Source organism: Macaca fascicularis, chromosome 6, assembly GCF_037993035.2.
Source record: "Macaca fascicularis isolate 582-1 chromosome 6, T2T-MFA8v1.1".
Taxonomy (NCBI): Eukaryota; Metazoa; Chordata; class Mammalia; order Primates; family Cercopithecidae; genus Macaca; species Macaca fascicularis.
In genome coordinates, this window is record NC_088380.1 from 57,388,658 (window position 1) to 57,413,513 (window position 24,856).

Below are 24,856 nucleotides of genomic sequence, written 5' to 3' on the forward strand. Positions count from 1 at the left end.
ATGTGCAAGAACAAATATAACAGGTTAGCAATTCTCCTTGCCTGTTAGGAGTAGAGACCATTTATTTCTCTCCAGAGAGAAACTGAACATTTTTAAAGCCATAATTAATATTCATGTGTTTTAATTTGTGAATTTTTCTTTTTTTTTTTTTTAACAGAAATGGTTGTGTTCTTAGGAAATTTGCAGTCTGATTATAACACAGACTGATTTATAACATTGTCTTACTTATACAGGTAAGTGTTCAAAATAGATTCAGAGTCAAAAATCTAATAATATTCAGAGAAGGAATGCAAATTCCACTCAGATTCTATAATGTCAGACCAGTTGGAAAACACCTGTGTTTTGCCCATATTGGGGCAGTGTTGCTCACAGAGATCATATAAATGTAAAGAATTTGGCAAGTCAACCAAATCTATCTTTTTTCTTAAAGTTATACATTTTATTGTTAATTCTCAGGAATTAATATAGTTAACTGTATTGTGTACAATGACTTTTGATAGGTCACATTTTCCCTAGAAAATTTATCATTTACCCTTAATAATTTTGACTTATCTCATTTTGTAAGGAAATAGTCCATTAAAAACTTGTATAGTATTTTTAAAATTAGCATCTTTTGATTCTTAGATTTTGAGCCAGGTCTTGGACAACTATTCAAGTGACTTTGATCAAAATCTTTGGAAAATGTAATGTTTTAAGGACAAGTTTAATTGAATCACAGTTTGAAGTGGTAGCAAAGTGAGTTTGCCCTTTGTCATAACGTACCTAGGAATCCTGATCTATATTCCTGATTGCTATTGATTTTTCTAGATTTCATTATAAAATCAATAACTGTTGCACAGGGTAAAATAGTTTACAAGGGTTGCAACATACTGTGGACTTCTGAAAACATACTGAGCTCGGTGAAGCCACCCAGGCAGCCAATTAGGAGAAAACATCTATTAGGTAAAAACAGGGCAGTCCCATTGACTGCTATTGATTTTCTTAGCCCTGTGAAAAGACAATCAATTAGATAAAGAAGGCTAATGTTACAGCTGCAATTTAATAACCCCTAAAAAAAGAAGGAGGGCTATTGATTCCTGACATGGAATGTTGAGGCTTATTGAAATATACTGAACTTCACCTGTCTTTTAATCAGGCCTGTGGAGAAGAGAGGAAGCCTGCGATTGTAGCCTTGTGGTATAGAATCCCAATTGTTAAAGAGCTTTGGTGATGCCAGACCTAAGAGATGCAAATGAAACAGAACTTTAGAAGAAACACAGGCCCAGATTGAATACAAAATCATGGAAGCTATTGACAGAAACTGTCTTGGTGAACGTTGTTTTTTTCTCCATACAGAGCTCACCAGAGTACCACCTGTCATTTTCAAAAGCAAAGTCAGTTTTGCCAACCAGCCGTGAATGACAAATAAAGCTTTATATGAAACACAAGGGCATATTATGTGCTATTGTGAGTTCTGCTAAGTGCTAATTTATCTGGCTTGTTCTCTTCAGCAAACACAGGCATAGACACATGAAATAATCTACCTAATTACGTAGCTATTTAGGAGAAAAACAAAGCAAGGTGTTTTTGTGTGTTGCAGAAGGTACATGATACAAGAAAGGTTTTCTCAAGCCCTAACATAGCTAATGAAAATAAATGAAATGTTGTAAGCTGCAACAATTTTAGAACAAATCAACTTTTGCTAGTTTGGGATTTAGGGAGTCCCAGCTGCTTTTCATAAATAGATGAGTACTTTCATTCATTTTTTTATAGTCCCTAATTGGAAATGGCTAATAGGCCTTGTCCCTTTCAAATATAAAATCTGGACTAAAATACCTCATATAGATATGTTCTTTATGCTTTTCTTTTCTATTGCATGTATTTGATCCTTTCTCCCTCATTACATATATGCCTTTTTACCAGCAGACAGCTGCTATTCACAATAATTGCTAGGGCAGTCAATTATACTTTAAATAGACCTACTTGAGGACAAATGGTGGTCTAAATTGTACTAAAGACACACCATACACAAAGACTATGCCATTTCTACTATCTGAAATATTCTAAATATTCCTGAGCAGCAATCTAGCTTATACACCTTACTGCAGAATGTCAAAGCTTTTCTCCAAAATATTTCCAGAATACAAGTGAACTATTCTGTGAGCCATTACATAATTACTTAAGATTATATTGTGCTAATTCCCCCACATGTATTTAGGTAGCATAAATCAGCATTGTACAAAATATATTTTTGTTGAGTGCTTTCCTTTTTATTTAAAAACATGCATATTCAATATGCATATATTTCTACTTATTAACATGGATGTCTAAAATATGTTCTTTAAAGAGTACACTTTTCTTTAAGAATTACACATTTATAAAAATAACTTGTGATTTGGACAAATAATTAGATTTTAGAACTTAAGATCCAAGTGAAAAGTAGGTAAAAATGTCCCTTATTACAATGTATAGTGCCTTGTTTACCTACACAATGTACATTTTACAAACAATATTAGATATAGTGATATAAGTGAGTGTAGCACATTTCTGTTTATAACAGTGTTACATTGTCAGAATAATCAACACATTATTGATTGGCAAGAGAAGTACACTCCGTACAAATCTGAAATGCCACGTTTATAAGGAAATCACAATAATATTTCTAAATCAAAATTTGGGGACGTAAAAATGTTTATTTAATTTAAATATTAGAAACTACAATTCATTCAGGCTCTTGGAACATTATACCAACACGTCAAGTATTCTCTTTATTTTTCAATGTATTACACATAGGTCATTTTTTCTCCTCTTTATTTTTCTATGTATTACACATAGGTCATTTTTTCTCAAACTTGTGCTTTGCCATTAAGTATATAAAAACATATCTATATCTGGGGTAAAATACCAAGTCTCTTAGGCAGCTTAGATGTAGGTGTTTGGAACTATATTTTGACCTTAAAGATTTAAGATAGCCCTCCTGCTGTTAGATTAGCATAAATGAATTTATAGCAGAAATAAAATCTAGCTTATAAAGGATAAGAATCTGCCAAAAGAAGAGTAATGGAAGTGCATATTTAAACATCAAGGAATGAGCTTTTCGACACTTACACCTCTATTAGAGATATTGAAGTAGCATTTACCCGTACAACATGCAATAGAAGAGTCCTTCACTAAGACATCTTCCCTCAATTTTCCAAGACTGCAAAAATAAAAACTTCACTTTAAAGCATATGATGGGTGTAGAAACAAGGTCAAGCTCTATTTTCAAAACCTTACAAATAATTTGCGAATAAATGAGGACAAATGAACCAACTAAAAAGATTTTTACTGAGGGTTTTGTGGAACTCTTCTTAATAATATCATCTCTAAAGTCAGATTTGCTTGGTTCAAACTCTACCTCCCCCACTTTATAAGAGTGCAATTCCTGGTAAATATTGTCTTGGGGATGCTGTAATTCCTTTTGGGGATGGACTTTCTCCTTAGTTCTCAGTAGGCCTTGTGTGAGAATACATAAGTTTTCAGGAAATCATTGTGTATCTTGATTTTTCTTCTTCTTTATCACATTAAAGAGCATGAGAGAAGAGGCCGGCAAGGGAAATTGTCAACACCTGGCTGATAATTATTCTTCAAGAGTTTTGTTGTGGAAATAGAAATTCTGTTAAAATATCTTTACTGTGGTATTCATAGAAGCTACATCATGTCCAAAATTTAAAATCAAGCCCAAAGCATTATCATTTTCTTGACATAACAAATAACACATTGTGTAACAAAGAACCACAAAATTAGGTTTATGGATCTAAGTCTAAAACCATTTTACAGTTACGAAAAAGAAGACACATTTTGTAAAAAATTCTTATTTTTCTCATTCTCAGAATGTTAAACATCCTCTTCTTTTGTTGTTAATTTGATAAATACTGTTCTTCAAGAGTAAAGGACTGACAGGTTAAATAGTAAGTCCTGTGTATCAGTCACTTCACTGGTAAAGTTTTAAACAACTAACATATTAGCGAGAGTAGTTTTAAAAAATTTGATCCTAAAAATTGGTATAAGTTGTCTTCAAAAAATTTATTTTTTAAAGCTTTGAATTGTAGAGTAATATCAGAAATATATAACTTAAGAAAAATGAAAATATAAGCATGTACTTGTCAGTCTGTGTAACTGGAAGAATAAAATATCATTGCAAAACTATTTCTATTAAAAAATAAATTAAAATGATGAGGGCAGGAGAAAAAAGTGAATGTAAAAATCACCAATATTGGGGAATATTTTCAAATGCTTTTAGAGGGGTTTGGTTTTTATTTCGTTTATTTTTATTATTTTCTCATATATTAAAAGAAAAAAAAAACACTGACAAATGAGAGTTATTTTGACCCAAACAGTAGAAACAGTGAAGATTTGGTGCATATTTTTCTGAAATTACTTTTCTTCAATTTATTATTGGTTTTTGAGCACTTATATTTATAGTTCTCTGAAAAGACCTTTCAGAAAGAACAATAAAATTTAAGATGTGTAAAAAGGCAGTGTATCACTCGAGCCCAGGAGTTTGAGATCAGCCTGGGCAAGATGGTGAAATCCCATCTCTACAAAAAATACAAAAATTAGCCGGAGCTGGTGGTGAATGCCTGTAGTCCCAGTTACTTGGGAGGCCGAGGTGGAAGAATGGCTTCAGCCCAAGAAGCAGAGGTTCCTGTGAGCCATGATCTCACCACTGAAATCCAGCCTGGGTGACACAGCAGACCCTGTCTCAATACATACTTACATACATATACAATGTATATATTAAAAATTCTACCTACAAATAATATGGAATCTATTTGGGAATCATCTAATAAATGTAACACAAGACAAATCAACCTAAAATTATGCTATTATTTTTTTCTTAGACTTTATTTCACTGACTTTCTCCTCTTTTGGCTCATTTACCAATACGTTCAGTTTTGTTTTGTGTAAATTTGTGACCTTTTATAATTCAATAATATTTAAAGTTGTTCAGTGAATGCATTACTATTAGATTTGTTGATAATACAATAAATTAATACAATAAATCAATAAATCAGTTAACAGTATTTTGGAAAGCTTGTCATTGGGGAAATATAAAAAGTGTGAGACAGTGCTATGGTTTGACTGGTTAAGTGGAAGGATTTTGCTTAGTGGATACCAAACATTTATTCAAAAGAATTAATGCCATTTGTCATATTTTTCCTTTATCTATGTGACCTGAGAATTCCTTGCGTATGTAGTAGTGTCACTATTCTGCCACATTTACTTTTCTCTCTAGTATTAGAGTTGATTGCATTCCTGTTTTAATAGGAATGGTTAGACTCTAAGCTTCTTGAAAAGGAGAGTGCATTTCTGGTTTATCTTTGCACTTTTCTCTAGGTGCTTAATATATAATTGGCATTCAATTAATACTTGTTGAATAAAAAAATAGAACTGTCAATGACTGAACGTGTGGCCTACTCATAGTTCCTTGATGTTTATACATCATTCAGGCTATTGTTCACATCCTTCCTGAAACACTCTCTTTTTCACTTTATGGAAAGTACACCATTTCATTCACTTACCTTACCAGTTCCCTCTTCTTGTCTTAAATGTGGATAATCCCTAAAGTTTTCTCTTTGTCCTTCTTCTCCTCTGTTCTTTCTCTTCCCTTTCTTTCCTTGAGTTATCATGTCAACAATCATGTGGTCTATCATGTGTATCTTGCCTTTATTTTGGTAACTTTAGCCTATATATTTAATGGTCTTCTGGCCAAATCTTCTTAGCTCACGATAACTGCAATATCATTAAAACAAAATTAATCATAATTTATTAATTTGAATAATGTACATGAAATTTGACTGTGCAATTGTCTTTTTGTGAAATTGATCTGTGACCACAATAAAGATGCCGAAAAGGTTGGGAGCAAGATGGCCGAATAGGAACAGCTCCAGTCTCCAACTCCCAGCGCCAGCGACACAGAAGACTGGTGATTTCTGCATTTTCAACTGAGGTACTTGGTACATCTCACTGGGGAGTGCCGGACTATCGGTGCTGGTCAGCTGCTGCAGCCCGACCAGCGAGAGCTGAAGCAGGGCGAGGCATTGCCTCCCCTGGGAAGCGCAAGGGGGAAGGGAATCCCTTTTCCTAGCCAGGGGAACTGAGACACACAACACCTGGAAAATCGGGTAACTCCCACCCCAATACTGTGCTTTAAGCAAACAGGCACACCAGGAGATCATATCCCACACCTGGCCGGGAGGGTCCCACACCCACGGAGCCTCCCTCATTGCTAGCACAGCAGTCTGTGATCTACCGGCAAGGCAGCAGCGAGGCTGGGGGAGGGGCGCCCGCCATTGCTGAGGCTTAAGTAGGTAAACAAAGCTGCTGGGAAGCTCGAACTGGGTGGAGCTCACAGCAGCTCAAGGAAACCTGCCTGTCTCTGTAGACTCCACTTCTGGGGACAGGGCAATAACAAACGCAGCCGAAACCTCTGCAGACGCAAACGACTCTGTCTGACAGCTTTGAAGAGAGCAGTGGATCTCCCAACACGGAGGTTGAGATCTGAGAAGGGACAGACTCCCTGCTCAAGCGGGTCCCTGACCCCTGAGTAGCGTAACTGGGAGACATCCCCCACTAGGGGCAGTCTGACACCCCACACCTCACAGGGAGGAGTACACCCCTGAGAGGAAGCTTCCAAAGCAAGAATCAGACAGGTACACTCGCTGTTCAGAAATATTCTATCTTCTGTAACCTCTGCTGCTGATACCCAGGCAAACAGGGTCTGGAGTGGACCTCAAGCAATCTCCAACAGACCTACAGCTGAGGGTCCTGACTGTTAGAAGGAAAACTATCAAACAGGAAGGACACCTACACCAAAACCCCATCAGTACATCACCATCATCAAAGACCAGAGGCAGATAAAACCACAAAGATGGGGAAAAAGCAGGGCAGAAAAGCTGGAAATTCAAAAAATAAGAGCGCATCTCCCCCGGCAAAGGAGCGCAGCTCATCGCCAGCAACGGATCAAAGCTGGACGGAGAATGACTTTGACGAGATGAGAGAAGAAGGCTTCAGTCCATCAAATTTCTCAGAGCTAAAGGAGGAATTATGTACCCAGTGCAAAGAAACTAAAAATTTTGAAAAAAAAGTGGAAGAATTGATGGCTAGAGTAATTAATGCAGAGAAGGTCATAAATGAAATGAAAGAGATGAAAACCATGACACGAGAAATATATGACAAATGCACAAGCTTCAGTAACCGACTCGATCAACTGGAAGAAAGAGTATCAGCGATTGAGGATCAAATGAATGAAATGAAGCGAGAAGAGAAACCAAAAGAAAAAAGAAGAAAAAGAAATGAACAAAGCCTTCAAGAAGTATGGGATTATGTAAAAAGACCAAATCTACGTCTGATTGGGGTGCCAGAAAGTGAGGGGGAAAATGGAACCAAGTTGGAAAACACTCTTCAGGATATCTATCATCCAGGAGAACTTCCCCAACCTAGTAGGGCAGGCCAACATTCAAATCCAGGAAATACAGAGAATGCCACAAAGATACTCCTCGAGAAGAGCAACTCCAAGACACATAATTGCCAGATTCACCAAAGTTGAAATGAAGGAAAAAATCTTAAGGGCAGCCAGAGAGAAAGGTCGGGTTACCCACAAAGGGAAGCCCATCAGACTAACAGCAGATCTCTCGGCAGAAACTCTCCAAGCCAGAAGAGAGTGGGGGCCAATATTCAACATTCTTAAAGAAAGGAATTTTAAACCCAGAATTTCATATCCAGCCAAACTAAGTTTAATAAGTGAAGGAGAAATAAAATCCTTTACAGATAAGCAAATGCTTAGAGATTTTGTCACCACTAGGCCTGCCTTACAAGAGACCCTGAAGGAAGCACTAAACATGGAAAGGAACAACCGGTACCAGCCATTGCAAAAACATGCCAAGATGTAAAGACCATCGAGGCTAGGAAGAAACTGCATCAACTAACGAGCAAAATAACCAGTTAATATCATAATGGCAGGATCAAGTTCACACATAACAATATTAACCTTAAATGTAAATGGACTAAAAGGTCCAATTAAAAGACACAGACTGGCAAACTGGATAAAGAGTCAAGACCCATCAGTCTGCTGTATTCAGGAGACCCATCTCACACGCAGAGACATACATAGGCTCAAAATAAAGGGATGGAGGAAGATTTACCAAGCCAATGGAGAACAAAAAAAAGCGGGGGTTGCAATACTAGTCTCTGATAAAACAGACTTTAAACCATCAAAGATCAAAAGAGACAAAGAAGGCCATTACATAATGGTAAAGGGATCAATTCAACAGGAAGAGCTAACTATCCTAAATATATATGCACCCAATACAGGAGCACCCAGATTCATAAAGCAAGTCCTTAGAGACTTACAAAGAGACGTAGACTCCCATACAATAATAATGGGAGACTTCAACACCCCACTGTCAACATTAGACAGATCAACGAGACAGAAAGTTAACAAGGATATCCAGGAATTGAACTCATCTCTGCAGCAAGCAGACCTAATAGACATCTATAGAACTCTCCACCCCAAATCAACAGAATATACATTCTTCTCAGCACCACATCGTACTTACTCCAAAATTGATCACGTAATTGGAAGTAAAGCACTCCTCAGCAAATGTACAAGAACAGAAATTATAACAAACTGTCTCTCAGACCACAGTGCAATCAAACTAGAACTCAGGACTAAGAAACTCAATCAAAACCGCTCAACTACATGGAAACTGAACAACCTGCTCCTGAATGACTACTGGGTACATAACGAAATGAAGGCAGAAATAAAATGTTCTTTGAAACCAATGAGAACAAAGATACAACATACCAGTATCTCTGGGACACATTTTAAGCAGTGTGTAGAGGGAAATTGATAGCACTAAATGCCCACAAGAGAAAGCAGGAAAGATCTAAAATTGACACTCTAACATCGCAATTAAAAGAACTAGAGAAGCAAGAGCAAACACATTCGAAAGCTAGCAGAAGGCAAGAAATAACTAAGATCAGAGCAGAACTGAAGAGGATAGAGACACAAAAAACTCTCCAAAAAATCAATGAATCCAGGAGTTGGTTTTTTGAAAAGATCAACAAAATTGACAGACCACTAGCAAGACTAATAAAGAAGAAAAGAGAGAAGAATCAAATCGACGCAATTAAAAATGATTAAGGGTATATCACCACCGACCCCACAGAAATACAAACTACCATCAGAGAATACTATAAACACCTCTATGCAAATAAACTGGAAAATCTAGAAGAAATGGATAATTTCCTGGACACTTACACTCTTCCAAGACTAAACCAGGAAGAAGTTGAATCCCTGAATAGACCAATAGCAGGCTCTGAAATTGAGGCAATAATTAATAGCCTACCAACCAAAAAAAGTCCAGGACCAGATGGATTCACAGCTGAATTCTACCAGAGGTACAAGGAGGAGCTGGTACCATTCCTTCTGAAACTATTCCAATCAATAGAAAAAGAGGGAATCCTCCCTAACTCATTTTATGAGGCCAACATCATCCTGATACCAAAGCCTGGCAGAGACACAACAAAAAAAGAGAATTTTAGACCAATATCCCTGATGAACATCGATCCAAAAATGCTCAATAAAATACTGGCACACTGGATTCAGCAACACATCAAAAAGCTTATCCACCATGATCAAGTGGGCTTCATCCCTGGGATGCAAGGCTGGTTCAACATTCGCAAATCAATAAACATAATCCAGCATATAAACAGACCCAAAGACAAGAACCACATGATTATCTCAATAGATGCAGAAAAGGCTTTTGACAAAATTCAACAGCCCTTCATGCTAAAAACGCTCAATAAATTCGGTATTGATGGAACATACCTCAAAATCATAAGAGCTAGTTATGACAAACCCACAGCCAATATCATACTGAATGGGCAAAAACTGGAAAAATTCCCTTTGAAAACTGGCACAAGACAGGGATGCCCTCTCTCAGCACTCCTATTCAACATAGTGTTGGAAGTTCTGGCTAGGGCAATTAGGCAAGAGAAAGAAATCAAGGGTATTCAGTTAGGAAAAGAAGAAGTCAAATTGTCCCTGTTTGCAGATGACATGATTGTATATTTAGAAAACCCCATTGTCTCAGCCCAAAATCTCCTTAAGCTGATAAGCAACTTCAGCAAAGTCTCAGGATACAAAATTAATGTGCAAAAATCACAAGCATTCTTATACACCAGTAACAGACAAACAGAGCCAAATCATGAATGAACTTTCATTCACAATTGCTTCAAAGAGAATAAAATACCTAGGAATCCAACTGACAAGGGATGTAAAGGACCTCTTCAAGGAGAACTACAAACCACTGCTCAGTGAAATAAAAGAGGACACAAACAAATGGAAGAACATACCATGCTCATGGATAGGAAGAATCAATATCGTGAAAATGGCCATACTGCCCAAGGTAATTTATAGATTCAATGCCATCCCCATCAAGCTACCAATGAGTTTCTTCACAGAATTGGAAAAAACTGCTTTAAAGTTCATATGGAACCAAAAAAGAGCCCGCATCTCCAAGACAATCCTAAGTCAAAAGAACAAAGCTGGAGGCATCACGCTACCTGACTTCAAACTATACTACAAGGCTACAGTAACCAAAACAGCATGGTACTGGTACCAAAACAGAGATATAGACCAATGGAACAGAACAGAGTCCTCAGAAATAATACCACACATCTACAGCCATCTGATCTTTGACAAACCTGAGAGAAACAAGAAATGGGGAAAGGATTCCCTATTTAATAAATGGTGCTGGGAAAATTGGCTAGCCATAAGTAGAAAGCTGAAACTGGACCCTTTCCTTACTCCTTATACGAAAATTAATTCAAGATGGATTAGAGACTTAAATGTTAGACCTAATACCATAAAAATCCTAGAGGAAAACCTAGGTAGTACCATTCAGGACATAGGCATGGGCAAAGACTTCATGTCTAAAACACCAAAAGCAACAGCAGCAAAAGCCAAAATTGACAAATGGGATCTCATTAAATTAAAGAGCTTCTGCACAGCAAAAGAAACTACCATCAGAGTGAACAGGCAACCTACAGAATGGGAGAAATTTTTTGCAATCTACTCATGTGACAAAGGGCTAATAACCAGAACCTACAAAGAACTCAAACAAATTTACAAGAAAAAAACAAACAAGCCCATCAAAAAGTGGGCAAAGGATATGAACAGACATTTCTCAAAAGAAGACATTCATACAGCCAACAGACACATGAAAAAATGCTCATCATCACTGGCCATCAGAGAAATGCAAATCAAAACCACAATGAGATACCATCTCACACCAGTTAGAATGGCGATCATTAAAAAGTCAGGAAACAACAGGTGCTGGAGAGGATGTGGAGAAATAGGAACACTTTTACACTGTCGGTGGGATTGTAAACTAGTTCAACCATTATGGAAAACATTATGGCGATTCCTCAAGGATCTAGAACTAGATGTACCATATGACCCAGCCATCCCATTACTGGGTATATACCCAAAGAATTATAAATTATGCTGCTATAAAGACACATGCACACGTATGTTTATTGCAGCACTATTCACAATAGCAAAGACTTGGAATCAACCCAAATGTCCATCAGTGACAGATTGGATTAAGAAAATGTGGCACATATACACCATGGAATACTATGCAGCCATAAAAAAGGATGAGTTCATGTCCTTTGTAGGGACATGGATGCAGCTGGAAACCATCATTCTTAGCAAACTATCACAAGAACAGAAAACCAAACACCGCATGTTCTCTCTCATAGGTGGGAACTGAACAATGAGATCACTTGGACTCGGGAAGGGGAACATCACACACCGGGGCCTATCATGGGGAGGGGGGAGGGGGGAGGGATTGCATTGGGAGTTATACCTGATGTAAATGACGAGTTGATGGGTGCAGCACACCAACATGGCACAAGTATACATATGTAACAAACCTGCACGTTATGCACATGTACCCTACAACTTATAGTATAATAATAATAAATAAAGAAAGAAAGAAAGAAAAAAAGAAAAAAAAAAAAAGATGCCAAAAAATGTAGATACAACTAGGCTTTCTCACATATATTTTTAATGTACTGAAAACAATGACCAAAATACTTTATTTAAAACAGATGTGGAACACGTTTACTCCATTACTTCTAGGCAATTGGATATAGTATAGCCATAAAATAATGATATTCTAAAAGTCCATTAGTTAAATTAAAATTATATTCAAAATATATTATTAAATGAGGAAAAAAGATGAGAATGCCAGTTATCATCTTAGTTTTAATAAGCTATGTAAATCCAGTCGTGTACCTTACAAAGACCAGTCAATGACAGACTGCCATTATGATGGTAGTGCCATAAGATTATAATGAAGCTGAATAATTCTTACCGCTTGGTGATATAGTAACTACGATAGCATCATAACACAAAGCATTGCTCACATGTCTGTGGTGATGTTGGAGTAAACAATCCTATGGTGCTGCCAGTTGTATAAAAGTATAGCACATAGAATTATGTAGAGTACATAATACTTGATAATCAATTACTATGTCACTGGTGTATGTATTTATTATACTATGCTTTTCATTGTTATTTTAGAGTGCATTCCTTCTATTTATTTAAAAAAAAAAACACAGTTATCTATAAAACAGCCCCAGGCAGGTTCTTCAAGAGATATTCCAGAAGAAGGCATTGTTATCAGAGAAGACAACAGCTTCGTGGGTGTTATTGCCCCTGCATACCTTCCCATGGGACAAGATGTGGATGTGGAAGACAGCCCTATGCATGATCCTGACTTTGTAAAGACCTAGGTTAATGGTTGTGTTTATGTCAGTTCTTAACAAAAAAGTTTAAAAACTATAAAAAATTATAATAGATAAAAGCTTACGGGGATAAGAATGTAAAGAAAGAAAATATTTTTGTACATCTGTAGGATGTGTTTGTGTTTTAAGCTGCGTTCAATCATTTCAGGCTAGTTTATTATTGAAGAGAGAAAAATTATTTTTTAGAAAGATAGTGTAGCATAAGTTTTTGGTGTTTATAGTATATAGCAGTGTACAGTTATGTCCTTGGCCTTCACATTCACTTGTCTGTCACTGACTCACCTAGAGCAACTTGCACTTCTCCAAGATTTGTTCATAGTAATTACTCTATATGGGTGTACCATTTTAAATATTTTACACTGTATCTCTACTGCACCTTTTCTCTCTTTAGACATGTTTAAATACATGAATACATACCATTATGTTATAATTGCCCACAGCATTCGATATAGTGACACGTTATACAGATTTGTAGTTTAGGAGGAATAGGCTAAAACCTATAGCCTAGGCTATACCATATAGGTTTAAGTACCCTTTATGTTGTTCACAGGACAAAATTGTCTAAAGATATATTTCTTAGACTACTTCCCCATTGTTAAGGAGCATCTGACTGTAGTTATATCACCTTCCACATTAATCCACATTAACAATGCATACTAGTGTTCTAATTATAGCAACTCATTTTATCTTCATTTTGCTCCATTTACCATTTCCGATTTTTTAAGCCAATACACATGTGGATGCATGGACTTTGAAGAAAAATATATGCATATGGACACACATATATGTAAACAATAAAATATTTTTTTAAAATACATTAAGTTCAATAGTGTTTCCTTTCTTCAGAATAAACATAACTTACTAGGATTCTATTTAAAATAAACAAACACCTAACTAGAGAGTGAGAGAGAGTTGAGAGAAACAGCACTTGTGAAGAATACCACTTTTCTGAGGCTTTCACTACCTCTAAGCCAGGATAGAAGGTCAAGGAGACTGGCAAAAAAAAAAATCATGCAAAGTCGCTATTGTGACTGTAAGAATGGCAACCAGATTCCTGTTTCCCAGCTGGGTTCTTTCTGAGCTGCTCAGTCTACAGTCCTGTCAGGTGGTTTTATCCTAGTCAAATATGTTGACGAATCGTTGAGAAACTTTTGCATGATCTTTGTAATTTGGGGTTACAAATGAATATATATTATATAATATACAAATTATATATAATATATATGTAGTATATACAATACATTTTATATGTGTGTGTGTGTATATATATACACACACACACACACAGATGCAAATCCTATTGGATAAACAGTTATGTATCACTTAACTATGGGGATATATTCTGAGAAATACGGTGTTAGGTGATTTTGTCATTGTGTGACCGTTATAGCCTGTACTTACCCAAACTCAGATGGTAGAGCCCACTTATACACCTAGGATGTACGTTATGGATTATTGCCCTTAGACCACAAATCTGTACAGCAGGTTAGTTTACTAAATACCATAGGCAATTGTAACACAATCATAAGAATTTGTGAATTTAAACATATCTAAACATAGAAAAAATATTTTAAACATACTGCATTAAAATCTTATGGGACCACGGTTGTATATGTAGTCCACCACTGACTGAAACGTTGTTATGAGGCACATTACATGACTGTATATATGATTCTGGCAGATGCAATCCTGAAGGCTGACAAGTCTGAAATCCACAGAGCAAATTAGCAGGCTAGAAATTCCACTAGGAGTTGATGTTGTAGTCTTGAGTTTGAAGACAATCTGGAGGCAAATTCTTTTTACTTTGGGATACCTCAGGCTTTGTCCTAAAGGCCTTCTGCTGATTGAAAGATTCATCAGATTATGGAGGGTAAGCTGCTTTACTTAAAGTCTGCTATTTAAAGGTTAATCTCATTTGAAAAATACCTTCACATTAACACCAGACTTATGTTTGACTAAACAACTAGGCACCATAATCCAGCCAAGTGAGGATGTGAAATCTTTGAGTGATGTTCACTCTTTCTTTCCTTTGTTATCCTATAATTTAATAACTATGATGTAAAGTTAATTAATCTTATGTTACATGGAAAGATAATAAGAGAAAACAAAAATTTTCTTGTACGCACATACACAAACGTGTTCATAGCAAAATTGGAAGAAAAACTGGTGACAATTAGAGTCCTCATTTTTGGAGCTGGTCATGTTGTCATAGCTGATATTTGTTAATCATCATCTTCTACTGTCCTTGTTGTATTCCCTTTGTACTCAGCATGCACCTCCATTGGTTGTGGATTTTTCCTTGGTAAGATGACCCAAACTCTCATTTGTAAAGTGATATCAATCTGTATATGTGTGTGTGTGTGTGTGTGTGTGTGTGTGTATATATATACACACACACACACACACATACAGAGTGATATATATATGATTTTCCTTATTTATATATGTTTTTCTTTTTCCTCAGTTATATTCCATATATATATGATCTTTGAAATATCATATATATGTGGTCCCAGCTGCATGGGAGGCTAAGGCAGGAGGATCACTTGAGTTCAGGAGGTTGAAAATACAGTGAGCTGTGTTCATACCATTGCACTCCAGCTTGAGCAACAGAGCAAGATTCTGTCTCAAAAAAACAAATATTAAAAAATAAAGAGTAAAGTCATCAACAAGATATGGTGTTCCTTAATATGTATGAACTTAGTAACAGATATTCAAAATACCTGAAGCAAAAATGGACTAAATTAATAAGAGAAATATATCAGTCAGCAAATATGTTTAAAATTGAAATATGAGTTGAAATTTATGTTTCAACTCTCTTATCTCAGTAATTGATGGAATCAATAGACATAAAATCAGTAGGTGCTTAGAGGACTTGAACAACATAGTTAACCATCTTAAACAGGTTGACATTTTTAAAACACTATACCCTAAAATAGCAGAGTAGACATTCGTTCAAAGTGCACAGGAGTATTCACCAAAAAGGACAAGATTTTGGTACATAAAACAAGTTTTGATATATTTACTAGGTTAAAATTCATACAAAGGACCTTGTCTTAGCAAAATAACTAAAATGAAATTATATTAGTCATTGAAAATCAAATAATTTCCAGAAAAATATCCAAATATTTGGAGTCTAAATAATATTCCCCTAAATACTTAACAGTGAATGATAAAATTATAATCAAAATTTGAAAATATTTCTACTAAAACAAAATTTACCACACAAAATAATAAATTTTGTGAGATGTAGCTAACCTAGCACTTGGAATTAAATAGACTAAAATCAAAATCTAAGTCTATGTGATGACACCAGAAATATAAGAGAAAAATCCTAAATTCAATAGAAAAAATACTGAAAATAAGATTATAAATTGTTTTAGTTTATTTCGTGCTCCTACAACAGAATACCTGGAACTGGATAATTTACACAAAGCAAAAATTTATTTTCCCACAGTTCTGAAGGCTGTGAAGTCCAAGATCTGATGAGGGATTTTGTTTGTCTGTTCATTTGTTTTTGCTGTGTTTCACATGGAGGGAGGTCAAGAGATAACCAACCCACTTCCACAGCCCCCTTTTTATAATGGCATAAATCCATTCATGAGGGTGGATTGCTCATGACCTAAACATCTTCTAACACTTTTGCATTGGGAATTAAGTTTCCAACACACGATTCTGGGGGTACATATTAAAATCATAGCATTAATAAAATAGAAAATGAGCAAACATTATAGAATGCACAGTAAACCAAAAGCTGTTTATTTGAAATAATCAATACAATAATCAAACATTAGCCAGACTGATCAAGAAAAAAAATCACATTATCAATGTTCAGAGGTAAAGAATATCATTATAATTCCTGTGACTAAAATCTTCCAACAAAATAAACTTTTGTTCCAGATGTTGGACTATATTCAGCAGTGGATTTTATCACACTGTTTAGCAAGAAATGAAATTAGTCCAACCTGAACTCTTTCAGAAAATGAAAGGTATTGAAGACTTCTTAAATAATGTCATAAAATTGCATTACCCTCATACCATACCAAATAAAAGCACTATAAAAATCAGGAAACAGCAGATATATGTCTTATGAAAATATGTACCAACATCCATAAGTCCAGCAAAATAAGACAATAATTTACATCATGACCACCTGGGGTTTGTTGCAGGAATGAATATTCATTTAACATAGAAAAAGAATCAACAAAATTTACCATATTGATTAAAAAAGAGAAAAATACAACACAATCATGTTAAAAAGGAGACAAAAAATGTTAACTGTCATTGCCCATATACAATAACATCTCTTAAAAACTAAGAATAGAATATAATTTCCTCAATTTGATGAAAGGCACCTACAAAAACCTACAGCTTACCTGATATCTAGTGATGAAAGACCAAATGCTTTCCTTCTAAGCATGAACAAAGAAATGATGTCCAATTTCACCATTATTATTTAACATAGTACTGGATGTTTCAGCCAGTGCAAAAAGGCAAGGAAAAGAAAAAGCAGAAAGATAATAAAAAGAAATAAAACAGTCATATTTACAGATGTCATGATTATCTACATAGGAAATTCAAAGGAATCTGCTAAATATACATCTAGAGCTAAAAAGTGACTCTATCAAGGTCACAGGATGCAGGACCAATGCAAAAAAATCAATCATACTTCTGTATATTAACAAACATGTGAAAATCAAATAAAAACTTGAATGCCATTTACAGTGTCTCCACAGAATATGAAATGATAGGTGAATATTTAACAAAACATGTAAATGTGCATTCTGAAAATCACAAAATGATGTTGAAGAAAATTTTTTAAAAATCTAAAAAAAAAACGGAGAAACATATCACGTTTATGGATTGGAAGACTCAACATAGAAAAATAATAATTACTCATTTCTTTTTCTAGTTTTAATGCAATGTCTATCAAAATGTCAGTTTTTTTGTGGACTATACAAATCTATTCTATAATAATTTGGAAAGCCATACAGCATAAAATAAAATAATTTTTAAAAGCAGAATGGGAGAAGTTGCTTTCCCTGATGTTAACATTTGCTACATATAATAGTTAAGACAGTGTAGTATTGGTGAAGGGATAGACACATAGGTCCATAGAACATAACAGAGATCTTAAAAATAGAACCACAAAAATATGTTCAATTTTTTTTTACAATGGTACAAAAACAATTTAGCAGAGGAAAAAAGAGCCTTTCCAGTAATCGGTGCTGGGACAGATTGGCATACCTAGGTCAAAAATATGAGCATTGATCTAAACCTCACACCTTATACAAAATTAATTCCTATGGATCAATGACTTAGTGTATAATTATAAAATGTTTAAGAAATACAGAAGGCAATATTCATAATCTGGGGCTAGGTGTAGTGTTTAGGCTTAACACTGAAAGCACAATTTATAAAAGTAAAACTTGGTAAGCTGGACTTCAGACAAATTCAAAACTTTTGCTTTGTGAAATAATCTGTTTATAGATTGAAAAGACATGTTTTAGTCTGGGAGCAAATATTTACAAAAACCTATTTGCAACAAAAGACGTGTACCTAGAGTATAAAAAATAAAGACAAATTTGTATTTGTATGACAAAATTTGTCAAATGATACAAGCAGAAATTTCATTGAGGAGAATATACAGATGAGAAACAAATATGTTAAAAGACTTCAACATCATTAGTCATTAGATAAATGCAAATTAAAACCACAATGAGATATAAATGCGCTTCTATATAGATAACTTTAAAAATAATGACACAGCCAAATGCTAGCAATAATGAAGAAAAAAACAGATCACTGAAACAATTCTGGTGGGAATGTAAAATGATTCAGCCACTCTGGAAAGTAATATGTGACTTCTTACAATCCAAACACTTCCTTATCATACTATCCAGCAATTGCACTCTTGAACATTTATCCCAGAGATAAGAAAACACAATAATCTGTACATGCATTTTCATGGCGGTATCCTGGAGATAACAAAACACAATAATCTTTACATGCGTTTTCATTAATAAGAGCAAGAACTATGCACAACTAATGCTCTTCAACTTGTGAATGATTAAACAAAATGTAGTATTCGGCGACGTAAAAAAATGAACACAGCAATTTGAATGCATTTTAAAGGAATTATGCTGAATGAAACATAAAGCCAATATAAAAGTATGGACTGTATGGTTTTACTTATATAAATCTTGAAGTGAGAAAATAATACAGATAAAGAACAGCTTAATGGCTGTCAAATGATTGGTTAAACAGTGGTAGAGTGATAGAGGAGTCTGTACTTGTGATGGAACTGCTCTGTATCTTGACTGCAGTGGTGGTCTAAAAAAAACTTTGCAAGTCTTATTAAGGTGTTGAAAAGGGGCCAGGCGCAGTGGCTCAAGCCTGTAATCCCAGCAGTTTGGGAGGCCGAGACGGGCGGATCACGAGGTCAGGAGGTAAGACCATCATGGCTAACACGGTGAAACCCCGTCTCTACTGAAACAAACAAACAAACAAACAAACAAACAAACAAACAAACAAAACACTAGCCGGGCGAGGTGGCGGCGGGTGCCTGTAGTCCCAGCTGCTCAGGAGGCTGAGGCAGGAGAATGGCGTGAACCCGGGAGGCGGAGCTTGCAGTGAGCCGAGATGGTGCCACTGCACTGCAGCCCGGGTGACAGAGCGAGACTCCGTCTCAAAAAAAAAACAAAAGATATTGAAAAGGAATAATAAAGGCATTTAAATAATACCTATTTCAATGTATGAAAGAATATTATGTACAACATTACACAAATGAATCTCCATTATTAGGTTTATGTTTCTCATAGGTGCAATTTTGAGGATTTTGTTTGTTTGTGTAAGGCTGTCCAATATATTGGATCCTGTTTATTGGGCCTTCTATACATTATTAGTATCTAGTGAGTCTACCTAGTTATTGTAAAAGTCAAAAATACCATCATACACTTTCAGACATCCTTTGTGGGTGGCCCAAGTTGACAACCATCAATCTGGATTAATCATCTACTTTTCAAAAAATTAAATTATCAAAGATCCCTCAAAAAATTGAAAAAAAAGTGAATGGCTTAAATTTTTTGAAGATATTGAAAGAAGAGTCGAGTATATGCCTCTTGAAAAGGTGCCAGGACAAGGATATTTTATAGGTGAGTTTTAGCAAACTTTGAAGAAAGAGATAATTCCTTTGTTATTGAAGTAGTACCTATCTGTCTTTGTCTACACAGGCTGCTAAGACAAAATGCCTCAACCAGTGTAATTTATAAACAACAGAAATTTGTTGCTCACAGTTCTAGAATCTGGAAAATTTAAGATTAAGGTGCCAGCTGATATAGTGTCTGATGAGGACTCATTCTTGCCAGATGGCACCTTCTTTGTATCCTGAGGTATAAGAAGGAGAAAGGAGGCTCTTCAAACTTCCTTTATGAGAATACTAATTTCATTCATGAGGGTTCCTCACTCAAGACTTAATCACTCCTAAAGGCCACATCTCTTAATACGATCACATTGAGAATTAAGTTTCAACAGGTGAATTTTAGCAAGACACAAATATTCAGACCATATTACTATCCTAAGAAAAAGATGGAAATATTTTTTGACTGTTTACCAATCCAAAAATGTAAGTATGAAATTTTGAAATGTAATGCAAGTTATGAATATTAACGCAAGTAAAATATTAATAACTAATAATAAATATAATAACCAAAGGTACTTTATCTCAGAAATACAGGAATACTTATATGTTCAAAAATATATCAATGTTTTCTGTTATTAAAATTTGAATAAAATAAAATTTGTTGTTATTGTTATTATTATTATTTGAGACAAGGTCTTGCTGTGTCACCCAGGCTGGAGTGCAGTGGTGGGATCATACCTCACTGGAGCCTCAAAATTTTGGGCTCAAGCAATCTTCCCAACTCAGCCTCCAGAGTAGCTGGGACCACAGGTGTGCACCACCACACCATGCTATCTTTTTTTTTTTTTTTTTTTTTTTTTTTTTTTGTAGAGACATGGTCTTATTTTGCCCTGGCTGGTCTGAAACTTCCAGGATCAACTCCCTCATTGACCTTCCAAAGTGCTGGGATTATAGGCATGAGCCACTGCACCCAACTTAATATTATTTTAATTGATGTTGAAATGCAATTGAAATAAAATGAAATATTCCTTATTTAAAATTATAAATGAAGAAAAAATAACAAGCAGAATGAAACAAACTTGGATAATTTTTATTTTATTTTAGGTTTTATTTAATTTTATTTAATTTTATTTAATTTTATTTTATTTTAGGTTCAGGGGTACATGTGCAGGTTTTCTATATAGGTAAATTGCATGTCACAGGATTTTGGTGTACAAATTGTTTTGTCACCTAGGTAATAAGCATAGTACCTGTTAGGTAGTTTTTCGATCCTGCCCCTGCTCCCAACCTTCATCCTCAACTAGGCCCTGGTATCTGTTGTTCCCTTCTTTGTGTCCATATATACTCAATATTTAGCTTCCTCTTCTAAGTGAGAACATGTGGTATTTGTTTTTCTGTTTCTGCATTAGTTTGCTTAGGATAATGGCCTTCAGCTCCATCCATTTTGCTGCAAAACTCATGATTTCATTCTATTTTATGGCTGCATAGTATTGTATGGTGTATATGTATCATATTTTCTTTATTCAGTCTACCATTGATGGATAATTTAGGTTGATTCCTTGCCTTTGCTATTGTGAATAGTGCTGTGATAAATATAAGCATGCCTACATCTTTATGGTAGAATAATTTATAGTCCTTTGAGTATATACCCAATAATGGGATTGCTGGGGTGAATGGTAGTTCTGTTTTAAGTTCTTTGAGAAATTGCCAAACTACTTTCCACAATGGCTAAACTAGTTTACATTCCCACCAGCAGTGCATTAGTATTACCTTTTCTCCATAACTTCTCCAGCATCTGTTATTTTTTGACTTTTTCATAACAGCCATTCTGACTGGTGTGAGATGGTACATCATTGTCATTTTAAATTGCGTTTCTCTAATGATTAGTGATGATGAGCATTTTTGCATATGCTTGTTGGCCTCGTGTATGTCTTCTTTTGAAAAGGATCTGTTCATGTCCTTTGCCCACTTTTCAATGGGGTTGTTTGTTCTTTGCTTGTAAATTTAAGTTCTTCATAGATTCTGGAAAATATACTTTTGTGAGATGCATACTTCAAAAATATTTTCTCTCATTCTGTAGGTTGTCTCTTTACTCTGTTGATAATTTCTTTCACTATGCAGAAGTTCTTTAGTTTAACTAGGTCTCATTTGTGAACTTTTGCTTTTTGTTGAAATTGCTTTTGGCATCTTTGTCATGAAGTCTTTGCTGGGTCCTATGTCCAGAATGGTATCTCCTAAGTTATCTTCCAGGGTTTTTATAGTATTTGGTTTTAGATTTAAGTCTAATCAGCTCATGTTGAATTGATTTTTATATATGGTATAAGGAATGGGTCCAGCTTCCCTCTTCTGCATATGGCTAGCCACTTATCCCAGGACCATCTATTGAATAGGGAGTCCTTTCCCCATTGCTTTTGTTAACTTTGTCAAAAATCAGATGGTTGTAGGTATGTGGCATTATTTCTGGGCTTTCTATTCTGTTCTATTGTTCTATGTGTGTGTGTTTGTACCACTAACATGCTGTTGTGGTTGCTGTATCCTTGCAGTATAGTTTGAAGTTGGGTGACATGATGCCTCCAGCTTTGTTCTTTCTGCTTATGGTTGCCTTGGCTATTCGAGTTATTTTTTGGTTCCCCATGAATTATAAAATAGTTTTTTCTAATTCTGTGAAAAATGTCATGGGTAGTTTGATAGGAACAGCATTGATCTGTAAAGTGCTTTGGGCAATGTGGCCATTTTGATAATATAAAATAATTATTCATTTATTAACATTGAGTATAATATTATAAGATGGTTTTATGATTCTGTATTATACAAAATATTCTAATTACAATGATTTCAAAAATTTAAACAATGAATAGGAAAACTAAAATGACCTAAAATTTCACTACCTAAAAATAAACTATAAAGAACATATTGGTAAAATCCACATATCTCTCTCTATATATATCCAAAAATACACTTAACAAGTAGACTGTTAGTAAATACATATGTTTTTAATTTAAAAATTAATACATTGTGTAATCTTTATTTATTTTCTGGATTTTTTAAATTTTCTACATCTTTCACTCAATACTGAAACTGATGGTATTGATAACTTACTTTCTCTCAAGCCTCACTCTAAATACATAAGTAGAATTGCATAAAGATAATATGAATTTGTTACTAGATGGGAAGATTCAACATTAAAAACTCTTTTTCCTAAATTTATCTATAATGCAGTACAATCTGAATCCAAATCAAGACAAGATTTTCTTAAAATTTAACAAGCTTTTCACGGAAGAATAAAAGAAAAAATTGAAGAAACAATTTTTTAAATAAGTAGAACAGTTATCAGTTCTCAAGCTATTTTATAAAGTATAGATATTATAAAAAGTGGCATTAGCCTGAGAATAGATAAACCCCATAGGGAAATTGGTCAGTAAATTATACTAGTAGTATTATGGAATGCCGAGTAGCAGTAAAATTTTAAAACATAAAACCTTATACCGTGAATAAAATTTTCCTAAGCCTCTTAAAACTATGAAGTTGCAAGATAAAGTAGTGTAAAAATCATATAATGGCATATTTATAATTAATGCCAAATTCTCCTCAAAGACCAATGGAAAATCTGTAGGGATCAAACATCAAATTGAATTCATAAGAAACTTGCCACCGATCAGATGAATTTAATCACATGAAATTCTGAAGTAACTTGAATACTTGGGTTTTAGAAAGTTTTGTCGTGTAGGATTAGGCCACGGGGTACTTAATTTCAGGCAAGGATTATTAAGGAAGATTCTGCCCAGACAGGGCTTGTATAGAGTTGGCAAACAGGATAATTTCATTGGTCCAGTAGGGAGTTGAGACTGGGCAAAATTGTCCATGTTTAAACATTTTACACAGTTTGTCAAGGATCTTGTTTTTCTGTAGTACATGGAACAAACACAGAAGATTCACCTGGTTATATGGACATATATCTATTGTTCTCCAGAAAACTAATAATCCCATTTGATACACAGAAAGAAAAGTAATCCTAAATTAAACCTCAAACTGAGACAATTTTTAATATATTTCAAACATGATTACTAGTATCAAGGAAAGTAATTCATATCTGATCCGTTTTCCTTGTCAATGTAATAATATCTTGGAAATGCTTACCAATAAATGACATCATTCATAAGCAGAACTGACATGAAATAGAATTCTAGTCCAACCCATAAAAACATTATGAACATTGCCTTTTTAAAAAGTTATTTATTACTTATTTGAAATAGAAAGTTTATGTCTGTGTAAGAGTAGAATGATTCTCAACCTTCACATACTCTTTTTATTTTATTTTATTAGGGATATTGCTGATGGTCTCTAGTGTTTGTTGTTGTTGTTCTTGTTCTGTTTATTTGTTTTTTGGTCTAAGTCTGTGAATCTCAATGAGGATACTCATAAAATGTTAATTTGATGGCACACTGCAGAATGGTGAATATTACTAAGCTTGCAGAAGTGTACTCAGAATGTAAATAACAACCCACACGCAGGTGCCAGAGACCTTTCACTCTCAAGCTTACCCTTTCACACTTCATCGCTTCCTCCTTTTCTCATTCACTATAGCAAAGACCGCTAATGTGAGGAACAAGTGAATCCATCAGACTGTCAAGAAAACTATGAATGTGAAGAATTTTAACACAGTCAATGACCTGATGAATCTCAGAATGCACTCAAGTGAAGCGTTCAGAGGAAGTATTTCTTGGGACTAGAGAGTATAGTAGAAAGTGTTAGTGCAATCAGCTCTCTCCATTATATCACTGATACATGTAAGAATTAAATAAAACTAAAATTTCAGTCTATGTCCTAGTCATGGAACCAGAAGCCTGGGCTAAATTTAGAATGTCCAGGGTGACA

At 34.9% G+C, this 24,856-nt stretch overlaps 1 long non-coding RNA gene across 1 annotated transcript in view; it reads left to right on the forward strand.

Moving 5' to 3' along the window:
- LOC123573883 (uncharacterized) overlaps window positions 1-1,427 on the forward strand; it is a 34,755-nt gene extending 33,328 nt beyond the window's left edge. Inside the window, exon 4 of the long non-coding RNA XR_006698593.2 lies at window positions 1,136-1,427. This is a non-coding gene — a long non-coding RNA (uncharacterized lncRNA). The remainder of the gene's footprint in view (window positions 1-1,135) is intronic.
- Window positions 1,428-24,856: the final 23,429 nt, after the last annotated feature.